General features: G+C 35.3%; 1 long non-coding RNA gene across 1 annotated transcript; it reads left to right on the forward strand.

Annotated features, from left to right (window-relative positions):
- On the forward strand, nt 1-19,288 carry LOC115919772. Its single transcript, XR_004062009.1, has 3 exons — nt 1-415; nt 2,756-3,018; nt 19,031-19,288. It is a non-coding gene; the product is annotated as an uncharacterized LOC115919772 (long non-coding RNA).
- The last annotated feature ends 298 nt before the right edge of the window (nt 19,289-19,586 follow it).

A 19,586-nucleotide genomic window follows, 5' to 3' on the forward strand; every position in this document is an offset into this window, starting at 1 on the left:
TTTCATTTTCTATGAACTATGAAGATTGACCTCATCGGGACCTTTTCATCAGATCAGCTGCGCGAACGAATGAAGAGATCCCCTGTTTTGGAAAATCTCACCCCTACCGTCTGGCGACGAATGGACTGCGCGTACCGTTCGACTCTTCGTGTAGCTCTCGCGCTCGATCGAGCTTGGACGACACCTCCTTGCTTGGCGGCCTTAGCTTTCCCATCGCTTCCGCGCGCCGCGTACCGTTCGTTTCCGTACGGTGTATTAAAGCGGATGTGTTCGTGTATTTTGTATGGGAAAGTGATAATGGTGATCGTGCAATTTGTCAACTTCTTCAGACTCTCATAACCTCAAAATTTGATTGAGGGCTGGAAACCAAGGGAGGAGCAAGCAAAGTTGGATGTTGGAAGCCTCTCAGACTTTGGTATGGCTAAAAAAAAATTCTTGCCCAAGAATAGAAACCTCAAGGCTCAACTAGACCTAAGCAGAAAATCTAGGAATAAGAATTGTAAACAATTTGGGTGGGACTTGATGAATAGACAGGTCCGGGTACGGGTGCAGGGTGGTGCATGATCATCATGACATGTTTTGTATTTTGTGTAATCTGTCTTGATTTAGGTCTAGATTTAGATAGATCTATAGCTAGAGTGACTTACACAGTCTCTACTCATACTCTGTCTATGTCTCTACTAGATTTTGAGCCTGCATTCATATAGGATATACCTGTAAGTGTTAGTGTCGCTTCTTTGCTGGTCCAAAATATCTGATGAGTGATGTGTAACTTTGATTTATAAAAAAAATGAATGAGTATAATGTGACTGTCAATAGGAAACCTCCCATTGACAATCATTAGGTGTTGGGTTCCGGATGTGTGTGCACACCCACTTAACAAATCAAGTTTGACAAGATCTAACCTGTCACTGTTTAATTAAAGAATATGTTGTTGATGAGATGGAAAGAAGATATCAATTTCTGATCGATGACTTTGTCTCTGTTGCATTGGCATTGGATTGAAGGGCTTCTTTGTACAGCTAACTAAGTGAATAAGTGGTTTTCAATGTCACAATATTGCCATTTCGCTTGTTCTTTTTTTCAAGTTAAATCATTTAGAAGAGGATTGTTGTTTGGTTTAATTGAATTTTTTGTATTTTTTAAATTTCATGATTTTATATTTTAAAAGATGAGCTACACATGTAAGTGAGAATCTTTCTTAGACAAAGTCATAGACTAGAAATGTTGTAATGTAGTCAAAATGTAGACATTGTCATTGAGTTAGATTTATTGTATTTGTAAGACTTTTTTGTTTGTTGTGCCAAAATTGGCAATTATTAGAAATGTAGTAAAGTCTTCATTTATTCCACTTTCATACTTTAACTCATTGATCATTTGCATTGCAATTTGATGAAATAAAGCTCTGCAACATTTTGCCATTGGCTTTTGTTTTTGTGCATTAAAAACTAAAAAGAATGCATTGCAATTTAATTTAATACTATTGCTAAGTGTGATTGTTCACTGATTTATCCCCTCTCCTGCAATTCTGCATGTCATGGTAGCCCCAGAATCTTGTCTTTTTGTGTCGAGCAAGAATTAGTCAGGTCTGTTAAAGTTCTGGTGACTTACATAGTGCTGTGTCATGATTTTCAAAGGCAATTGTTGTGTGGAAGTGAACATGCCCAGTGTTATTTCTTGAGCTCTATGCTATGTCTGCATCAATTTACCAGTCCATTTTACATGAACTTCAAAATTATTGTTTAAAAAAATAACATTTAAATTTTGAATGAAGGATGGCAGGATGCCATTGCCATCTGGAGACTGAAAATAACATTGCCTAAATTTGGAGCTTTTGAAATTTTACAGGCACTTTATCTTTTATTTTATTTTAATTTCATTGTTGTTGTTGTCATTTTGCATCATTGTGTGGTACATGTACGTCTCAGTTATCGCGATTTCTCAAGAACCACATAGGTTATGAACTTCAAACTTGATGAGAGTATGTATCACATTCACCATAGGAACTTAAGAAGACAATCTCAGTAGATTTTGGAGTAGGCCTACCTACATGTAGGTCAAAGGTCATAGAGTTCAACTTATGAAATTCCAGCTATTAGCCTCTTATTAAAAAATATCTAGAACCACTTGAGATATGAAGCTCAGACTTAGTGATAATTGTATTACCATACATACACATGTAGGTCAGGTTTGGGGTTAATAGGTCAAAGGTCAAATGTCACAGAGGTCAATTTTTGAAATCACTGGTTTCAGCCTTGTTCTACTGAAATCTCAAGAAACACTAGAGCTATGGGGTTAAAAAATGTCAAACTTACATTTTGGGCTAGTTGGTTAAGAATCTTAAGATCATATCAGTCGGCATTTGATTATCGTTTTTTTTCTTTTCATTGTGATAAGTCACAAATTATTTCACATTTGTCTTCTTTTTTGCATGCTTTAATTTCTGCCAGTGTCACAAAGTTTAATATGCTCATTCATTTTCATTAGATTAATTCATTTTTTTTTAGACAACTTCCATTGTTATACTATTTGAACTGAAAACTTCTGTTTGTATGTATAATGTAAGGAAATTACTAATTAATGATGCATTATTTATCTTCTTTCCAAGTTGCAGTGATTTGGCCTTTGATTTTCTCCATATTTTCCAAAGCATAATTTAATCAAACAATTTATCTTCTCCCTCAGTTCCATCTCATTTCAGACTAATGCATTGTTCAAAGATCCCTCTGTGTTGTGTCATTTCTCCTATCTGTAGGCTTGTTGGTTGCATCCCAGCGACCTTGTCCCCGACTCACCAACTCACTCTCAGCATGCTACAGAACTTACTCTTCATCGTATGTTGCCACTAAAGCTAGCCTCATCCATTTTAGTTGTTGGAAGAACGTTTGCATGTTTCATTCGCTCTGCACTGTCAGACTTGTCAGTCCATCACCACTCACTTTTATCCCGTTTTTGGTTCACTTTCTTTTGACCTAACGTTCCAAAGAATGTCATCTCATTTGCTGAGTCCGCCCAAAGGTAGGTGACACATTCTTTTTACAACACCTTTTGCTTTTGTTGTGTTTGATTGTTTAAAGGAATGTGCAGTAGGACTACACTACAAGTAGTTAGTAGAACAGAATAACCAGAGTGTGCAGTGTCCAAATCTGTGTTTATCAATTATTATAAAGACCATGTTTTTAAAGTGTTTTGAAAATAACTTTTTGAAATATAAACAGGATAATGCAGAATAGTTATTGCAGTTACATGTTTTTGTCTCTCCCCCCCCCCCCCCCCCCAATTATCAGAATATTTATTGTGTGAGTTGAGGTGCATATATTCATTTCACACAAATTTATTGAAAAATTGTTGTCTGTGGCCAGTTACTTCCACTGGAATGCATGCATTCTCACAAATGATTGATATTTTTTTGCCACCAAAGGCAAAAACTCTGCTTTAAACTACCAGAATTCATTGGATTCATTGGATAGCTACACAATAAGCAATTGATTTTCTCTTATCTTAACTTTGTATAATACAGCCAAAGCTAGTTTAGTGACCACCTGTCTACAAAGACCACATTTTCTGTTTCCTTGAAAATGGTTTCTCATTGAAACATACATGTAGACTAAAGGAACAACAAAGACCACCTGTCTACAAAGATCAATTTTTGTGTTTCCCTTGGGCGGTCGCTATAGACAGGTTTGACTGTATAACAAAACGTAGCTAGCTTAATTCTTGTTTGAGCATTGATTTGAATGAAAACTCAATAAAGAATCAACATCCTGCACGTTCTAGTCTGAAGACTCTGAAATTTGTATCAAACAAAATTTTATAACTGGGCGGGGCTTATCGTGTGTATCGCCAGCTGTCATGTCATGCGACCTCTTCTAACTTTGCTTCTTTCTCAACGACTTTTTTTATATGATGTTGTTATCTAGTCAGTATGCTCCTTTTGGAATACAATGATTCTGTATACAACATTTCTTATCAATCAGTCATTGAAAGACATTGATGAATAGTATTTTTAGTCAACCTTAGAGTAAAATTGTTTGTTTAAAAAAAAAAGGAATAGGCACTTGCTGCACAACAGCACAAGATCAGGATGTTCCGTGTGTAGAATAGAATTTCTGTCTCTGGGTGTTGGTTTACTGAAAATTAATAAAACAGTTTGTTTGTATTGGTTTGGAGTTTGTTGTTTCTTAAATGCGTTTACACTGCCCTTGATATCGTCTACTGAGTGTGGGATGGTGTAAACATATCTGCAATGAATTTGCTTTCTTAAAATTGAGTCAATGTCCAGGCTCGCATATTACTTGAAATTGCATCTGTAGGTTTGCTGATATACATATACATATAGGCAAGCAATTGCGTTTATTGACTTATCTTTGATGATTTGGAATGAAATATTGTTGTTAGGGAAGTGGAATACAAATTTATGCATCCAGTGTGGAACTTTAACATTTCTATGAGTAGAACTACTGTATCTCAAATATGTTGTCACATTGTTTGGGTTAAATATTCTGTGCAAAGCTTATATACTGCAATATATACAGTGCGTATTAAAAAAGTGTACACATCTTTGGTAACTTCTAATTATAAAGAACTACATGTATGTGACCTTGAATCATATATCATACATGCCAACTGTTCAGATTAAAGAGGAACATTCCTCTTTTTGGGAGAAGATAATTATCATTTTAATGCAGGTGTTCCTCTTCCTGTACAAATTTGTCTGTAGTATTGAATACTAGGAGAGTTAGGATTGTTCCTCTTTTTTTTGAAAATAGCATAATTTGTACAGATTTCTGATTTTCAAATGTTGGCATGTATGATATATCATGATAAAGGGTAACTTATACCCAGTCTATTGATACCATATTCATAATTGTGCTGCCAGGGATGACTGAGCAGCAGGCTTTTCAAAACGTATTGTCAAAATCCTCTTGTACCAAGTTTGGCCTAAAGCAGTGAATGTGGATCAAAAGCCATTATGTTTGTGTTAACTCATTCCAGACACAATTGATCACTTATTTACAAAATTGACTACTAAGCATGAGGCAGTTGAAAAGAAATGGTGTTGATATCAACTCAAACACAAGGAAATGTTTATTACACACAAAATTTATGATATTCTCTTCGTTATGATGATTACAATTTTGACTTCATTTGCACCTCTTTTTTGAGGTAACCCTTCTCATTGAGTGATACAAAATTGATAAAGTTTATTTGGGATTTATCTTTTTAATATATGAAAATCTATTGTCAATTTCTTTGATACTTATCATATGTGTTCTTTCTTCATGAGACAAGAAGTTACACTGTAGCAGGCTGTTCAAAATAATTTAAAAGGGCTATTCTATGGATTGAAACAAGCCTAGATACATTGCATCATTTTAAACAATGAAGCACCAAATCACAAGACAAAATTTAACTTCTAAAAGGATTGAAGACCAAAGAAGCATGTGCATATGGCCTGACCGCATTGACCACATTTGTACTATCAGCCCAAACTTGGTACAAGGCGAATTTGGACAAAATTTTTAAAGACCCTGGTGCTCAATAACCTGTGATAATAATATTACCGGGTAATATTAATATGTCTTGTTTACCCAGGGTAGCCTCATCAGTATTCATACTGTTCTCCCTGAGGGCCCTGCAATCATATCATTACCCAGGCTTTACCTGTGGCAGAAATATTATGACTAGGGTATCATTTTACAGAAAATAAGTTACTCTCTATCATGACATACATTTCAAAGTCATATTGGTTATGAATTTTTAATTATGAGCTACCAAAGTTGGGATACGCACTGTATTCAGTTATGGTAGTGTAGCTAAATAAAGACCATACATGTAGCATAATTTCATTTCTGAAATAGGTTAACTGGCTAAAAGCCTTGTTAAAAGTAGAAATTTTTCTTATAAGCTATAAGCCTATTCTCTCTAAATAATGTATCATTTAGATGATGATCATTGATTTTAAATTTTCTAAATGTTTTTTTGTTGTTGCGTATTAAACAAGTACCTGGTAACAATGAGTTCCCCCATTTCTGAAAAAAGGGTGACTTGGTAAAGCATATATAATGTCAGAGCCGCCAACCATTCCGTTTTTGCCGGAATTACTCCGTTTTTTCCTCCAAATTACGTTTATAAAATACGTTTTTTAATATTTTTTTTTTTTTTTTTTTTTTTTTTTTTTTTTTTTTTTTACATACCACACGTCAAACAACTGCCCTTAAATGGTGATTTGATCACGAATTCAATAGAAAACTTATTTTAAAACATACTTGAAGAGAAAAATATTCTCAAAAGAAAATGAATGCCGATAATACCAAAATAACCACACAAAAAATTACCTGCTTGTATGGAAAAAACAGCATGATGAATGAACATTTCTGCATTGGAAGTGTGTCGCGCGTGGTTGTAAGGTTCTTTTTATGAATTCCTTTTTTTGGCTTGAAATTCCTTTTTTTTGCCATCATGATTCCTTATTTTGGTCGCACAAGGTTGGCAGCTCTGTAATGTGGTAATAGTTCTGTTCTTCTTCTAACTTGGCCGCAGAACTTGATTTCTGGAAGGAAAGTAAACATTAAACAGTACATTTGTCACATTGTAGAAAAGCAAAGGGTTTGACTTAAATCAGACTGAAAATAATTCAAGGTTGGGTAGATGTAGAGTTTGATTGAAGATTAGATGAGCTGATTGGTGAACTTTTAAATCCTCCTAATCAGCAATAAAACAGCAATTATCATGCTAGACAGTGGTTAGGATTATAACTCTAGCTCATATTTAGTCATGTATTGGCAGTAAGGCTGTGCACAACAGTGTAATGAGATACCCGAGTACACTCCCAGGCTTACAAGTGAATACTCGAATATTCGGACGCCATGTTTTTTTTAATAAATTTTTTGGATTTTTTTTTTGCCACCACCATACCTCTGAAACAGTATCCCAGGTCCATCGCCGAAAACGCATGCAATTTTACTTTTGAGTTGCAGTTGAAGGCGCCGATTTAATAATAATAATAACAGTAAACAATGCTGTTTTAAAAACCAAAGATGGCAGAATAATCCATTTTCCTCCAAGTCCAAACGGAAATCCGGACATTTGGTCCCAGTTTCTGAGTGGTGAGTTTGACAGTGCATGAGTTGGGAAACAATTTTTACCGATGGTACCATGCCAGCGGCCGACGCTCTCCCTGGCACGGTTAAGCTTCGGCCTGGACAGTGCCAGGTGACCGGGATTTTTTTTTTTTGCGGCCGAATATTCAAGTATGAGAAATTGTACTCGAGTAGTTGTCAACAGTGCGGGTACTCGAGCATTAGACTACTCGTCGCAGCCCTAATTAGCAGACAGTAGACACAGGGGGAAAAATATGCTCATGTAGTTTACAATGAGATTTACATGCGGATATAGATGTTATTGAATCATACATGGAAGGGTTAAATTTGATCTTCATATCTTCAAAACTCACTAAACTAAAAAAATTATTCCTAAATCTTAGTAACAATTGTGTGATTGTATGCTGACTTATCTTGAGCAATGTCACCCCTGAAGTACCATATTGCACTCAGCATTGTCACTGCCTGATAACAGTTTTTCTTATCATTGTGATATCAACTTTAATTGCTCTTAGATTTCTTTGGTCTTGTATTTACACACAGTATTAATTCATAGAAAAGTTATTTAGCTGAATGCCACTTTGAACACAAGCTAATATAACTTCTTTGAGATGATAGTATTAAAAATAACACATGTTTACACTGGCAATATGGAGGAAGTACATTGAACATGACGTACAATGTGTTATTAAAAAAAATGAAAAAATATGTCCCTCTTTAGTTCATGATGTACACGTACATACATGTATACCGACCAGCCCTATATTTAGACTATTTTATGGCAAAACTTTGTAACGTGGCTGTTTGTACTTGCATGCAGTTGACACATAGTTGATTGTGAACGTGTGAAAAATATGGAGATAATTAAAGGGGCACATGCCTTCAGTCACAAAAAGTTTTTTTTTAATTTGAGTCACAGGAGCCCTTCTTGATTTTGATGTTGTAAAAATGGGATTTTCTCGCATTTCTCATGTTGGAACATTTTTTTTCAGTGGATATCTTTCTACGGAATCCCTTCCAAAATGACATACAGGTAAAAAGAATGAGAAATCTCACAAATTATTGTGCTGGTCTTTACAAAATCTCAATCTGAAAATACTTGACATGATATTAAATCTTATCACCAATGTTGACATGTACATGTAGCCTACATTATAGGCCTGTCTTCATCAGCTCAAGATTACCAAATAACTTGCTATTTTAACTATCCAGATCACAAATTATCCAGCTAATTTGTGTCTTCATCAGCCCGCAGTTGTAATTAGCAAGATATTTGGTCGAGATAATTATCCCAAGATATCTTGGGCTAGTTTGCAAAATATCCGCTATTTGTCTGGTGCGTTTTTACCTGCCCGAAGACTTGCACTTTGCGCGAATGCAAAATATCTTGAGCACGAGTTTTGAGCTGATGAAGACGCGATTTGTAATTTCGTGCTTATTTCCCAAATCAGAAATAGCGGGCTATTTGGCAATCTCAAGCTGATGAAAACATACCGTATGTGCAGGTGTAGCCTATAGATTGCCATATTTGACCTGTATTATAACCATTTGGAGGCCAACCGTGGCCTGATCTGCCCTGGGGATGTTTAAAAGGGTGTGCATGTAGAAGGTGATCCACTTCTAACAAGATACTGGTAGTATAATGCAACCGATCCCAGGTGAAATATGGAACTTGTTTGTTTATGAGTACAGGGTGTTTCAAAATTAGGACAGCTGATTGCCAATCTCATGTCACATGTCACAAAGCAGCGGACATTTTACCAGGCAACTTTGCAGATATGATAAACGGATCATTTGCAAAGTTATGTTTCTTAAAGGTAGACTTACTAAATACTGGAGTCATGCTTTGCAACGTTTTTATATCATATTGAATTGTTTACTGTGATTTAGCATGTAAGAAACACCTTAGTATATAGCTTTAAGAATGACAGTAAACATTAGGGGAAAAAGTGTTTGTTCTGCGGTGCAAGCATGGGGGAATGAAACTAAAAAGAACAGCACATTACCAAAAAAATAAAGGCTTCTATAAGTAGGGCATTCATACATGTTGTAGATATAAACTGTAATTAAAACGATCTAGTAATTGCTTGTTCTTTTGTTACGCTTCTTGTTTTATTCATTTTTTAGTATCATACTTTTGTCTGCTTATAAGTGTAATTTGCAATTTGCCATTCAACAGGATAATTTAACCAAAGAGTATCTCCTTGATTTAACTAACTGGAGGCTGAACAACCCACTCTGTACACATCAGATTTTTATGTACATATTGTGTAGCTTGTGGACTAACCTCCCATATAATGTATTGGCTATACCCTCTGCTGATAAACAGTCTGTGATACAATGCATGACATGATGAATGTCTGTATAGAACCAGAGGAGTTATAGAGCTAGCTGACCTCCATTCCAAACCCTCTGAAGACTCCTTTTGTCAACATAATCATGACTTGGAAATCGTAAATCTGTTCAAGGTAAAGATCAGTTCTGGTCGTGCGATTGCATTGTGAAAGAAACGTGTTGGAATCGATCAGAAAAGGTTAATCACCTAGCATATAAGTACTGGTGTGTACTGTAAGGTTCTGGAACTGGAGTCATCAAATTGATAAGAAATTTGGCCAAGTATTGGTAAAGTTTCAAGCACTGTACACAGAAAGATGTATATGGGACTACGCGACACGTGCATGACACGTGCACGATATCTATCAGGTCCAAATAGATATAATAATTTACCAAATATATCAATTAGTAGGCAGTTTCCTGGCAAAAATTTGTATCATCACGTATTTAGTCAAAACATATTCTTTCACATGATTGGTAATAAGAGCTTCCATTTCATTTTTTGAGAGGGGGGCGTTTCCAAAACTGGTCTTTACCTTTAAATGTACTAAGTGATAGATTTATTGCAAGGGTACAATATTTCTTTGTTCTCTTGGTTTTTTTTTATGTGATGTAGTCCCATTTCCATCAAATAACTTATTAACAATTCTCCCTACATGTACATTATATTTACTGGCACTGTATGTGTAATTGTGTACAGACAGACTATGATTAGAAGTATTAATGTAGGTTATGCATCTGGTGGACTAACTGAATATACATGTAGGTCTACTCCTAAATTATGCTGGATCTTTGGGAGCTGATGTAACAAACAGCAAGTTGTGCGATTTAAAAGTTGATATTGAACCATGATCATAATCTTACATTTTTGTGTACATGTGGATCATGATTTTTTAATTTCTTTAAATGAATGATTGTGATAATTAGCCATGCATTCTGTGTAGAAAAATGAGAGAAACAGGCTATAAGTTAAAGCAAAAACTGATTGAAAAAAAAGTTATGAATTTTTGAAATTGTGATCACAACAACACAAATTGGTACAAAATTATCTTGTGAGCTCCCCTCCCATTTGCTTTTTACTAAAAACTTCATAAATATATGTTTTCCCTTACGAAAATGTTCAATCATACATTCACCCTGATATAATTATTGCTTAAATATATTTTCATAATAATAATGATAATCTTTTAAAGTCCACTCCAACCCCTGAGAGAAAAAAAAATCTATTCCATCATTAATTTATTAATTTTCTTATTTATAAATAAGAAAATGTAACTTTCTGTACAAAGCAAATTGGAGAGGAACTCGCAAGATTCGTCACAGTTTTGCCAATTAGTGTTTCAATAATGAAAACTTCTAAAATTCATAACTTTCCTATTTCTAATTAGACATTGCTCATACTTTCACTAATTTGTTTCTCTCCTTTTTCTACTTTTGTTAAAACCAACTAAATATTAGGGTGGACTGCCCCTATAATAATCATGATGGTATTCTATACTACATATGTACATGTACATTACTCATTAGTACCTTATACCGGTACATCTACAATGTCTTTATGTGTAGAAAAATATTTGTAGCTCTAATCGGACTTCAAAATGTACATTCATTAAACAGATGTGTTTTTTTTAGGAGAAAATTATTGCATCCTGAGGCCAGAATGTGCAGGGTAGAATATCAATATTCCACTGCCCACAGGGAGCAGAAAAGTTTCTTGACCTCAAAGCCTGATTACATACAGCTGTTGGACAGCAGTGGGTGTGTGTGTGTGTGTGTGGACGCAGGATGGTCATCTAACCTCATACTGCAGACTGATATGTATATATTTATGAATTTGTCCCTGTAGCAGCTACATGTATAGGCCTAAATGGACGTGCTTTAGTGGTATTAAAATTAATTTGTCAAACGCACGGTTGATTATAGTTGATTAATCTATCCTAAAGCAAGGCTACTGGTTCATGTATTTGTAAGACGGTGTGAGAGTGAACTTACTGTAGCTAGTAGGTCCACCTAATCAAGTATATGGAGGATGAATATATTAATTATTAATAGCATCTAATTGCCACCGCTATAAATTGCTTTTGTTGCCTACAGGTATTACATAACTGTCTGCCAAATCATTAGACATGAGTCTCAAGTATATTTTGTCTACTGGTACATCTACCGGTATGTACAATTTATCAGATGACATGGATGACATTACAATGCCTTGGTGGTGTATGTTATTTGACATAGAGTCAAAACGCAAGAGAGTCAAGACTCGAGAGCTATGAGCAATGTGGCTCTGGAAGTGGAAAGGCCCCAAAAGGGCTCTGAAATCTTAAATGGAGCTATATGGTAAAACTATGGTAAGGTTTATACAAATCTCTGCAAAGTAATCTCACTTGTTCAGTTGAAAAACAATTGATAATCTCTAAAGTATGAGCTCCATTGAAAGCAAAATATAATAACTGACAAATACATGAAATGTGTGCAGTGAAATCATACTTGAAGAAAACAAATCGTCTCAGAAGGTTTTGTTGTACAAAGTCAAAACTACAGATAATCACTGATGATCGAGGCCAACCTGGCTTAGGGATATTTTATAAATACTGAAAAATAAGAAATCAACGGAGATGAAGATGACCTTTTTTAAGGAATAAAAACTGTTCATTTTATCTGGACATGAAGTCACAGGTGCAGTGTTGAAATATCTCCTCTTTAAGTCTTGATGGGTCTTCATAACATTATCACATTAAATGTAACAGCAGTATTGAGTATCTTTTCAAAAAATCTTGTAGGAAGATCAAGGGCAAGCTGATATTTCATGGCTTAAAATCAAGCAGGTGCTTGACTAGACAAATGTTCATTATTCATGTATGGATTTTATCTGCCATGATCTTAATTAGGATAATAATTATTTCTTGAAGATTGCTTTCTAATTTGAGATTGATTGATATTGATATTGACCAAATACTGGTAATATTTGCATCACCGGGTAAAAATATTGAACAAATAGTTATGTTTATTGATGAGACCAAGATGGTAAAACTACATTGTATATATATATATATATATATATATATATATAAAGTGAGTTGAATGAGGAACCAGTTCTGTTCTGATGTATTTACTTCTATTTACAATTCAGATTGTATAATTTTTTCCCATTTTTTATAATCCTCTTTTGGAAATATCTTACCTCTATTTCAAACTGAACATTTTTTTTCTTCTTGTTTGAATTAAACAAATTGTAGATTCTTTCCTCAGACCCATAAATAAACAATGTATTGGATGTGAAAGCAAGAGCGCCACCTTTTGTCACAAAATAGAGATGTCATTTAGTTTGTAAACTGTATGCAGGGCATCTGTTATTACGGTACATGCAGGTAGGAATATTTCTGATGGAGTTGTCTACATCATGTACATAAGGAGCAAGTCCTTCACTCCTATATACCTCTCATTACCATTTACTTTTTTTTTTAAAGGTTAGATAGCAGAGGGAGAAAGAAAAGAAAGGAAAAAGTGGGAAAGGAAGGGAGAGGGTGAATGTAATTCTTGTGAAAATAATGTGTTGTGCCCTTATATGAATTCTTATTTCCTCCCTTGAGTTGCTCTTGTTCTCTGACACTTCATCCACCTAATATTTCGGCTGCCCCCCCCCCCTCCCCAAATGATGCCAGTTTCCTAGAAATAAGATTTTATAGATCTTCTTTTCCAGGAGCTCATTGATTTCACAGCTTATTCTTTGCCAGATCCAATATTTCTAGAATTTTTTTTTTCTCCAGTATTCTAGATCTTACAGTCTAGTTTTATAAATCATATTTTTCGAGATTGTAATTTGCTAGAACATTTTTTTTTTTTTTTGGGGGGGGGGGGGAGGGGCAAATATTGTAGTGGGGCTATGTGTACATTTTTTCTAGAAGACAATTTGACAACTTTGAGGAACTCTAGATTTTTTTTTCTTCTTAAGTTGAAAGGACAAGTGAGAAAATTTTCTTTGATTTTGTTTTGGATAATTTAGATTCTAAAACTTTTTGGAGCTTAGCTGCAATTCAAATCTTCATGTAGCTCACATAAAGGCGTTCATTCAGTCATTCACTGTTTTTCTCACAGAGATGTTGTTTAGCCCCTCAGAATGTAGCCGAGCATAAAAGCCTTTTGTCAGTATGAAAGGACAGTTGAAGGGGTTCACTGTTATTGATTGGGGGAAGTAAAAGTGGTAAAGGGGGTTACTCTTTGCCGTTAGTTCTCTTGTTCTTACCTGTGGTCCCCAAGGCTGGTCTTACCACAATGGACATTGTTAAGATCTCTTGTACATTTTAGTATTACATGCATGTAGACCCTCGGTCTTGAGCACCTTGTGGAGTTTGTTTCATAGGTTCATGGAGTCTGCTTCTGAAAGTCTTGGAATATATTTGTACTTTCGTCTTTAAGGTTTGGACTAGTTCATCAGATGAAAGGTGTCTTGGATATATTCAGTGAGTATTTTGATGTTGCATAGGCTGAGCCTGTATTGGGTTGATGGTTTACTTTACCTGATTGCTAAGAGAGCATTTGTATACTGTACTTGTAAGTTAGCAGCTAGGGGACCGATGGCTTTAAGTCCTCTCTGAGGGACTTGGTAATGAGGATTAATGCCTTACCAAAGGGCACTAGCGCATCGACTTGGTTTCGAGCCCGGGACCTTCTGGTTTATACGAGACCACTGCTCTACCACTGAGCCATCGCGTCTCCTCGTTAGTCTTCGTTATGGTATAACCTGTATTGTACCCATCTATGTGCAGATGTAGCCCCTCTAGAGTGACATGTAGGCTGTATACTTCTACAGATTTTTTTACTGAAAGTCTTTGAACATATTTCTTTCTTTCGTTTTGGACCAGCTAACTAAAGCAAAAGTGTGTTGGATTTCAGTGAGTAAACTACATGTAGGCTGGGCCTGCATAACTTATTGTTTATTATATTATCCAAACTTTATATAGACCCTGTACAATTCATGATATAGGGATAGGGATGTATACTTTTAAGGAGTCTTTTAGTTTTAGACTGGTTCATTGTATGAAAAAAGTGTTGGATTCATTGGCCCGAATTCACAAAGGAGGTTTGTCGACAAACCTTGGTTTTCATCGTCATATGACGCGTTTTACGCGTTTTTTACAAACCTGGTTTGTAAAGAACAAAAGAGAGGTTTGGCGAAACAAAAGGAGGTTTGAGCTCAAACCTTGGTCTGAGCTCAAACCTTGCTTTGTGAATTCGGGCCATTAAGTTTGTATATAATGTACATGTATATAGACAATGCAGTTTGCTTCTTGTACACGTACATGAGCTACTATTTGGACCAAATGTGAATGTCTACACTACGCCATGTTTTGGACAGCCTTGATGCACTGTTAGACCTGACTCAGACAATTGTCAGAAGCGATTTATCAATGATAATCAATTCAAGTGGGTAGATTTATGACTTTGAACTCTTTCATTAGCAGCAGCAGTGAGAACCTGCTATAACGGTAGTAGTACTGCATGTAGATTCAGGGCCATTTCATACAAGAGCATTTAATTCAAACAGAAACATTACAGAGAACTGTGGAAGAAACACATAGAACGACTGTAATGAAAGATATTAAAAACTGTGGGTACTAAATTGTGTGAAGGCAGTGTGGCATGTGTTCAATGCTCACAAGTTTCATCCAGCAGGCACAAATTTGGGAGGGGGGGGGGGGGGTCCAGTAAATACCTTGTCCTGTAGTAACAACTTTTCTGCAGTCATGCCCTGTCATACAGTAGCCAAATTGTTATTCAACTCTGGACCACTCACAATACCCTTAATATACTAACCCAACCTTAACACCTAAACATTGCAATATACTTTAAAGACCAATCCTATCTAGAAATTGATAAAATAAACTTAGTATCTTAGGAGCAATTTTAATACTGGAGCAATTGTAGTTTTATTAGTAAACCAGGCAACTAACTTCACACAGAAAATTGCCTCTCCCTCTCTCTCTCTCTCTTTCTGTTTGGTGGGAGATGAAATCTTTTCCCTGGTAACCATTGTAGCTTGGATTGTAATCCAAACATGGCTATGCATGGACAAGTCATTTGTTCGAAGCCAGAAGTTGAAGGCACAATATACTCTCATGTAGTCTTTTCAGACTTAAGCCAGATGATACAAAGACCACTTTTCTGAGTCTTTATAGACAGGTTTCACTGTATTTCTATCCTACATATAATTTTTCCAAAATATTCAAAGAGAAATAGAGTATTCGAAATATTGTATTGTAGATAGGTAATTACCTTGACCTGTTATAAAAATCATCTGCTTTATCTTTCCTCTTATATGTACATGTATAATACAGGATAGACAAACAATTTTTGACAATGTATAATTCATAGACTCTTTTTTTAAGCTTGCACAATTGAAGTCTATATATACATGTAGCATGATAATCACGCTACCGGTCGATTGCATTGAAGACCATTACAAATCAGCTGAATGCTTTGTATTCATCTGTAAGCGTAGCTCTGAGAATAAGGGTACGCCCTATTGTATCAGGGTTTGTTTACAACTGAACAGCTAACTCAGGTTTCACCATATCCTCCTGTACAATGTAGTTTCTTAATTTCAACCCATGTCTCGCTGTTAGACTTCAGACCGTTGTTTTAATTCATGGAAGGTTTTGCGAAAATATTGAGATGTCTTCGCCGCTTGGGAATGTCATCCGACACATTTTTCATACAGGTGTGTTTACTTAAAGCCCGGTTTTATCATGTAGTACATTCAATTTTTTTTCTTGTGATGATTCTGTAGTCCCAGCTATTGCATTTGGTGTGACTTTCAGTGAGAGTGTGCGGGCATTGTGTGCCATTATTTTGCTTATGTGTGCTTTATGCAAAACAGATTTTTTCCCCCATTATTGGACAGTAATCTGATAATGTAGAAAGGACAAATACATTCAATTGCTGTCTGTCTGTGGAATGATGATACTGCAATTATACATGTGCATGCAGCTACATAACAGTTTGGTATTTAACTATATGTCTCTTCTACGTATCTCTTCAGATGTAACCTAAAAATATTTGTATTTATGAGAAAGATTGTTTCCCAGTGGTACTATACTTAAATAAGATAGAATTTCTTACTGAATCATTTAATAGAGGGGAAAAAGATGGATGAATTAAAGTTCCTGCATCTTGAGTAAAAGTAAAAGTCTATGCATTGCCTTCAGGGTAAACTGCTGTCTTATTAAGATGCATTTGAGGAAGTACATATTCATGTACATGTATATCCTGGAGTGGTAGAGCTTTATGTAGGCCTTAATTGAGGTTATGATTTCAACCATCGTAAAGCTAATTACCGGTAGTCTGAACTTGTTAAATACATAGCCCAGTATGATTGTACCAAAATCAGGTCCAATTCAATGGGTTAACTGGTTTATAATTGTTTTCCATTGTTATTTATATTCCTATGCTCCTGCTTATTGAATTGTGGAATAATGAACATATTTATTTATAGTACAAGGAAGTACATGTCTAAAGGTTCATACGTACATGTGTAAGCCCTACATTCAAATGAACGACTACTGCACACCGCTATACACAATTTGCACCTTTTACATGAATATGTTAAGTTGTTTTGAATCTTCTTGAGCCCATTTATATGGCTTACATAGCTTACATTGATTTATTCCAATTTGTAAGGAGATTTAAAGACTTATCTATTTGCCATGGGAGACGATCTTTCATGCTTCCCCTTTATTTGTCATGGCTTATCTGCTTCACATATGTATGTATGTATTGATTGTAAGGAAGTACAACTTATATATGCACAGAGCTTGGCAGTTTGTTATGAATAAAGTAATGATGTATTTCAAATTTCAAAAGAGAAATCAATCATTTAAGGGAAAAAAACATTAGTTTGACTGGTAAAAGGACTTCTACCTAAAAAAAATAGAGATCTAAAATCTTTCTTCTACCAGTCGGACTTTTACCTTTATGCACATGTAAATTACTGTTTTATTAGTTTACCATTATTGAAAGTATCTACAGTACATTAATGTACACTTATTTGATAAAAGTACACATTTACTCAATACACAGCTGAGAATAATTAATCATTTTCGAATGCAGTAAATTCAACAATGGGCATATTTGGTTGTGTAAAAAAGTATGTCTGCCTTGAAATCCCCCCAAGTGAAATCTGCCATGAGTTGCATTTGAGGCAAGCACCAGCTAATAATAGTGTACATTTTAAAGAAAAATGGTATCAATGATTATAGCAAATGTTTAAAGCACTTGTAAAGTGTTGGGAGGCCAACAATTTGGTGGCAAAATTTCATTCAAATTGTATCATAATTTGAAAGAGGATGTCATTTAAGAAACATTTCTGCAAGAATTTTCAAAACAAATGTGTTCAAAGTTGAATATTGATGATAGAATACAAACATTATTTATTCTTTTATCATTATTTGTCTTCAAACTCATTTTTATAAGCAAAATCTTTGCAGAAGTGTGTTTTAAATTACAACCTCTTTCACATTATAATACAATTTAAATGAAATTTTGCCATCAAATTGTTGGCAACTTTGGGGCCCCCAACACTCTAGAGGGGCTTTAATGTAAATTAATTGGATATTTAACTAATTATGTAATCAAAATATTGTGCTGTGTCTACTGGATGAGAAGTATGTTCTAGTTCCAGTAGTCTAGTTCTGTCATCAAAAGAAAACTAAACTTCATTTAATGAATAATTAATAAGAAACATAAACCTACACCCCCATGTTTTGATTGTGTCTTGCATTTTTTTCATTTTATTTTGTGCATCTAGTTTGTGAACTTGTGGAGTCAATTATCAATTATTATTTCCTAATATATGTACAACTAATATAGTTTTGTTTCAGTTTTTACAAAATTGTTTCATGTAAATCCTATTTTTTAAGGACATACTTTAATTGTCATGTTTCACCCTTTCTGGTTGCTGTCTTCATATTAGTCTTTACGTTTTTGTGCTTTGCTAATTTATGTGTATTTGTAACCTTTCCATGCTGGTAGAAAATAATGAAACTTGATCTTTCTTTATTTTTCCTTCATTGATTGATCTTTCTAAATAATCTATCTATCTAATCTATCTATCCATCTAATCTATCTATCTATCTATCTATCTATCTACTCATTTATCTATTTATCCTCTATCTATCCAACTGTCTGATATAGATTGGAACTGTTATAAATTAAAAAGCAATAATTTGAAAGTTGAAGGGCTTGCATATGTATGCCTGACTTTAACGTTTATGTACATAGTAAGTATTAAGAATCCTAAATCTCGAGTTTTGATAATTATACAACAAGTACTAATCTGGAAAAAAACTGTCCATCTAGTTAAGTTGCAAGTTATATTAAATTACATACAGTTAGAGTCGTAATATTAATCTAAGCCATCGAGTGTAATGTACATGTATGTGCACTACTAATACTGTATATGCATGTGTAAAGAGTACAGTTTTATCAAAATGTTCCACTTATCCACTAGGAGATGAATTGCTCACTTTAATCTTCTAATAATTCCAAGCCAGTGGCCACCTCTTTTTAAATGAAAATGATTCCTCTTGTCTTTCCAGATGCACCTGCCCGTCGGCTGAGCCGCAGCGCGGAGAATCTTGCCTCCGGAGGGCTGTCTACCCCGCTGCCCTCCAACGTTCAGACGGGCCGGCCATCATCGCCTCAGCTTTCATCAACATTCTCCCGAGGTAAGACAGAAAACATTCATCAAAGTAATCCTCCATTTTATATTGATCATCTGTTTGCACAAAGTTATATTTTGTTTGACAGAGAGAATGAGATGAAGAGAGAGAGAGGGGGACGGGGATCGAGAGAGGGAGAGGGAGAGAGGGAGAGGGAGAGGATTGAGAGAGAGGGAGAGAATTGAGAGAGAGGGAGAGAGGGAAATGGAGAGAGAGAGAGAGGGGGGGGATTGAGAGAGGGAGAGGGAGAGGAAGGAGGTAGAGGGAGAGAATAAGGAAAGTCAGACAGACCCTTGCTGGTAACTTCTTGGACAGACATTCACAGACAGACATACAGAGGTGGGGGTAAGAGAGGGAGACAGACAGAGAGGTTGGTGGAGGGACACAGAGACAGACAGACAGACTATTAGATGTGTAAACAGATAGAAAACAG

The sequence above is a fragment of the Strongylocentrotus purpuratus genome, unplaced genomic scaffold (assembly GCF_000002235.5).
Source record: "Strongylocentrotus purpuratus isolate Spur 01 unplaced genomic scaffold, Spur_5.0 spur5_scaffold_7, whole genome shotgun sequence".
Lineage (NCBI taxonomy): Eukaryota > Metazoa > Echinodermata > Echinoidea > Camarodonta > Strongylocentrotidae > Strongylocentrotus > Strongylocentrotus purpuratus.